We start from the raw sequence: 6,000 nt of genomic DNA on the forward strand, positions 1-6,000 counted from the left end.
GAAACACCAATTTCCTTTGTTGAACAATAACCGGTACAATACTTTATCATCGTAATCTGCGGTGAGAATTGAAACACTTTCGCACATTATCCGGTGTCAAGATAGCACACTAGGTGAATTGACATACCGCCGCTTGATTAATGCTTAATCCGTTCGCACCATTTCACATACTTTGATCATTACAAAAGTAAATTGGAATATGTTTGCTAGATGCATTCAGTTAGAAATGTCTGGTACACAACAATCGTAATATCAAGGAAGTACTTGCTACACTGTAATTCACTTAACGTGTTTTGCATTGTTGTTCATTTGTAGTATTGATTGTTTTTGAACCTCCAAATAATAATTCCCGACATGAAACCAAACCGGTGAAAGTCGTTACCATCACAACGAAACAATTTGTACGATGTTTGCCAAATGTATCCTATAGTTAGGTGTACTAGAATCACTGGTCCAACACATACACCGACAATGCAATCGAAATTTTCCCCATTGTCATTCGTCAAAGTAAAGGTCGTCACAATACTCAACCCATAAAAGATCTTACTTGTATGTGATTGAATCGCAGGTAATTAACCCACTAAATCAAACCATAAGGAAATTTCACTCACTCATCGGATATGAAACAGCGTCACTTAATCGGCGTAGATCGTTTTACTAAATGCAAATCATACCTGACCAACAGAAAACAATTTTCACTCACCTTGTAATGAAACCAAGTGGTGGGCCTTCGTTCAATATTTTGTCTGTGTCAAATACTTTGTAATAAACACAATGGAGTGGTTGAGCTTTACATCATCAAGCTGTCATTAATAAATCAAGATTTCGGTAAACTTGTAAATGTATCGTTTAACTAACCGAGTTGTATGCACAGTTTGATATTTTTGCCATTTAGTGATTGCTGAACATACCACTTCGAAATACTGCGTTGATCTCAATTCCCTTTGTCCTGATAATCGAAGTACTTTTGTTTTGAATTCATAACAACCGACTATGACATGATAAATTAGAAGATTTAGAAGATTGGTTGCATATCACTAAAAATAATATACCACACATATTATTACTGTTACTCCATTCATCGGTATTTTTTCCGTTGTCGATTTTCAAACGAGTAAAATTTAATACTTGAGTTGCTCTGCTTACTATATTTAAATGTAAACTCACCCGTCTTTCAACAACAAACAATGTTAAAAAAGTATGCAATCAAACACAACAAGTTTTACGATACTAATTATTATCCCACATAACCCATTTCTTACCGAAGACATATGAAATATATTCATGTTACACGAAAATATTCGCTCATGCTACAAACCTGTACAATGATTGGTGGTGCTTTCAAACTGTTTCGATACCTCAAGAACTTTATTGTCTGAATGGTTGTTCATGTATCGTAATAATCAAGTAGTTCAACACAGAACTAGTATTAACAGAAACACCAGAGTTGTTTACACAAAAGTTTGTATGTGTACAGTATGCGAATACCGTGTGTAAGTCCAGCACCATTGTGGTATCCATACGAGTTTAGTTAACACAATTTACGACACCGAGGTCGCCTCATCTTTCGTAAGACAACAAACCAAGGCTTCAGGATATGTCCATGTCCTAACAATAAATCAGCTACTCCAACAACAGACTACATATGTTTTCTAGTTACGGTGCTTACATCTTACACACAAATCGACCTACTTTGCTAACGAAAAGCGCTGAGTCATCACAACAATACAACTAAAACATACTATCATACAAATTGGTCGTTATACTTTGCCCACCAACGATACATCGTACAAGTAGCAAGTCTCGAGAATCCAGTTATTCAAAAAACGTGAAAGTGTTTCTACACCAAGTCGGTATGTTGACGAAAGCATATATTGTAATATCATGATCGATTTACATTCGTTGGTCACAAAATGTCACTACTCTAAATAATTATTTTTCACTCAAAGCCTACTTGTCATCATTCGTTTCATCAAGCACGAGTTCAAGAAACCTGCTACGACATGAATTGTTATTTTTATGTTGTGTAAATAGGTAATAATTAATTTTAGTAACACTATATCAACATCATCGAGTTGTGCGAATAGATTTACATGTGGTCTTGTGGTTTTAATCGAAGTATACAGCACGGTCTAATGTAGAGTCATCTCTATTGTACAACAACTCGGTAATCGAAATGCATTAAAATTTAAACAACGATCTTGGTTCGTCGCACCAAAAATATGTTTACTATCACGATACTCTACACAGGCCGTGTAAATCCTTTTCACACTCGTAATAGTATACCAACAGCTACCGGCGACAACGTTTAACAATACCAACGACACTAAACATACGATACCTACCCAAGTAAAATTACCATTTTCACCTGGAGGTTGGTCGTAACCCGAGTAGAAATACCATTATCCTTTGGAGATTTATCGTTTACCCAGTGTACCAAACCCCTTTTTCTTTGGTAATCTATTTTTCTCTGGGTAACAAACCTTTTTCACTTGGAAATATATTTTTTCTCTGGGTAACAAACCTTTTTCACTTGGAAATATATTTTTTCTCTGGGTAACAAACCTTTTTCACTTGGAAATATATTTTTCCCCGGGTAACAAACCTTTTTCCCTGAGCAACAAACCATTTTCACTTGCAAATATATTTTTTCCTGGGTAACAAACCTTTTTCACTTGGAAATATATTTTTTTCCCTGGCTAACAAACCTTTTTCGCTTTGAAATATATTTTTTTCCCTGGGTAACAAACCTTTTTCGCTTGGAAATATATTTTTTCCTTGAGCAACAAACCATTTTCACTTGGCGGGTCGTCGTTTACCTGACTAAAAATATCATTTTCCTTTGGAGATCTGGCGTTTACCCAGTGTAGCAATACATTTTCTCTTGGTCATCTAGCTTTTCCTAGAGTAACAAAACCATTTTCATTTTGAAATCTGACAAACACACCTGACAATTTGGTATTTGTTGTATTGACGATAGTTTGAAATAGATTACAACGAACAGTGACGGAAATATACACGGACTACCGGTTTCAGAGTATACCCCCTTCAGTCGTATCACATCAATATCATCGGTTACCCACATACAATATCCTCTTGTACACCGAAATGCATGTTTTGGAAAATTGGACAATAGACTTCGATAGTTCTGTGATGTCCGGGTTCGTGCTTTGGATTTTCCAGAGTCAAAATGTCTGAATAAAACACCTCCTCGACGATGGTTGGTATGTGGATAACGGGGTTCGGAAGACGGTTGGATTTATGTCACCCATCGCGATAACAATTCCAGGTCGAGTTTTCCCCCGCATGTTTACTATATTGTGTCTTTATTGGTCAATGTATGTCTCGACATTCAGTTTGAAATCGGAAACCCTGATAAAGTATGTAACCGGATCCGGATATCAACTCTGAATCGATAAACCAATGAACAATATTCAAAGTAAACATGTTACATTCCACGAAAAAATACCATCCAGACATACGTCGCGCTTGTTTGCCCACAACATATTACGCGTAAATGGAGGTGTGTGACATTGCATGCAATGTGTTGGTATACAAACATCGATCCACAGACATTATCATAGCCGGTAGTTTTGATGTAGATCGAATGTCATCACACCCGATAACAATGTCATACCAATAAGCCACATTGCAATGACTCTGAATCCGCGCTATTACATCGATATTTCGACACCGTTCACTGATTTATTCGATGGTGTTATTGCAAGATAGTCATGACCCTATCTGTAGACGGACCACCCAGATCAATTGGATACATCGGTCAATATCTATCGTGTTGTCGACACCGAAGTTTTCTGCTGAGACTACAGCGTTTGATCTAGGTGAACTATCGAAGTACGGTGCTCGAAATGATTGCGATCAGTCTTTCAGTCACGATCAATGGATGTCGCTACTCCCACATAACGACTCCGGATAAATATCGTGCAAATGTCGGACTGATATTGTGATCCAATAAGGTATGTTTCTGTGGAATGAAGACTGCGATCGTACACCACAATAGAACACTACCTCGTGATTTCACACGCAATCATAAAACACACTTTCGTAAGGGTCTAGCTCGTCCGGTGACATTTCGAAACGGTCGTCACCACAAGAGATCGGGGTTGGTCTCGTCATATCGGAGCATTTTGAAACGGTGTCGTCACAAGGCTATTGACGTCGATTCAGTTGGTCATGTCAATCCGTTTTACAAAGTACCGTTTTTCAAGTCCCTGCACCATAGTGTTACGACACAGAGAAGATGCGACGGTGGAAATAATAAAACACGGAAGGCACACTTTGGTGTTATTTGACATGGATTTTACACCAGACGAACCTCACATTCGAGCGACGAATTGGAATGACCTTTGTATTATTGACGTCGAAGGGAAAGAAATGTATCGATTTATCTGATTTGTACATATCCAACAAAAATCTGGGCATATGATTGTGCATGGTTCGCATATTTGACTGTGAACGCTCTATTGGTATATGTTGTACAGTTTACTTTCACCGTCGTGCGAATAACCATGTAAAGTTCCATGTTTGTGTGTCTATATGTCACGCTTCAGATTGACTCAGAGTCATTGCAATGTGGCTTATTGGTATGACATTGTTATCGGGTGTGATGACATTCGATCTACATCAAAACTACCGGCTATGATAATGTCTGTGGATCGATGTTTGTATACCAACACATTGCATGCAATGTCACACACCTCCATTTACGCGTAATATGTTGTGGGCAAACAAGCGCGACGTATGTCTGGATGGTATTTTTTCGTGGAATGTAACATGTTTACTTTGAATATTGTTCATTGGTTTATCGATTCAGAGTTGATATCCGGATCCGGTTACATACTTTATCAGGGTTTCCGATTTCAAACTGAATGTCGAGACATACATTGACCAATAAAGACACAATATAGTAAACATGCGGGGGAAAACTCGACCTGGAATTGTTATCGCGATGGGTGACATAAATCCAACCGTCTTCCGAACCCCGTTATCCACATACCAACCATCGTCGAGAAGGTGTTTTATTCAGACATTTTGACTCTGGAAAATCCAAAGCACGAACCCGGACATCACAGAACTATCGAAGTCTATTGTCCAATTTTCCAAAACATGCATTTCGGTGTACAAGAGGATATTGTATGTGGGTAACCGATGATATTGATGTGATACGACTGAAGGGGGTATACTCTGAAACCGGTAGTCCGTGTATATTTCCGTCACTGTTCGTTGTAATCTATTTCAAACTATCGTCAATACAACAAATACCAAATTGTCAGGTGTGTTTGTCAGATTTCAAAATGAAAATGGTTTTGTTACTCTAGGAAAAGCTAGATGACCAAGAGAAAATGTATTGCTACACTGGGTAAACGCCAGATCTCCAAAGGAAAATGACATTTTTAGTCAGGTAAACGACGACCCGCCAAGTGAAAATGGTTTGTTGCTCAAGGAAAAAATATATTTCCAAGCGAAAAAGGTTTGTTACCCAGGGAAAAAAATATATTTCCAAGCGAAAAAGGTTTGTTACCCAGGGAAAAAAATATATTTCCAAGTGAAAAAGGTTTGTTACCCAGGAAAAATATATTTGCAAGTGAAAATGGTTTGTTGCTCAGGGAAAAAGGTTTGTTACCCGGGGAAAAATATATTTCCAAGTGAAAAAGGTTTGTTACCCAGAGAAAAAATATATTTCCAAGTGAAAAAGGTTTGTTACCCAGAGAAAAAATATATTTCCAAGTGAAAAAGGTTTGTTACCCAGAGAAAAAATATATTTCCAAGTGAAAAAGGTTTGTTACCCAGAGAAAAATAGATTACCAAAGGAAAAGGGGTTTGTTACACTGGGTAAACGATAAATCTCCAATGGATAATGGTATTTCTACTCGGGTTACGACCAACCTCCAGGTGAAAATGGTAATTTTACTTGGGTAGGTATCGTATGTTTAGTGTCGTTGGTATTGTTAAACGTTGTCGCCGGTAGCTGTTGGTATA

The sequence above is a fragment of the Botryllus schlosseri genome, chromosome 14 (assembly GCF_051294905.1).
Source record: "Botryllus schlosseri isolate E-star chromosome 14, Bs_hap1, whole genome shotgun sequence".
Taxonomy (NCBI): domain Eukaryota; kingdom Metazoa; phylum Chordata; class Ascidiacea; order Stolidobranchia; family Styelidae; genus Botryllus; species Botryllus schlosseri.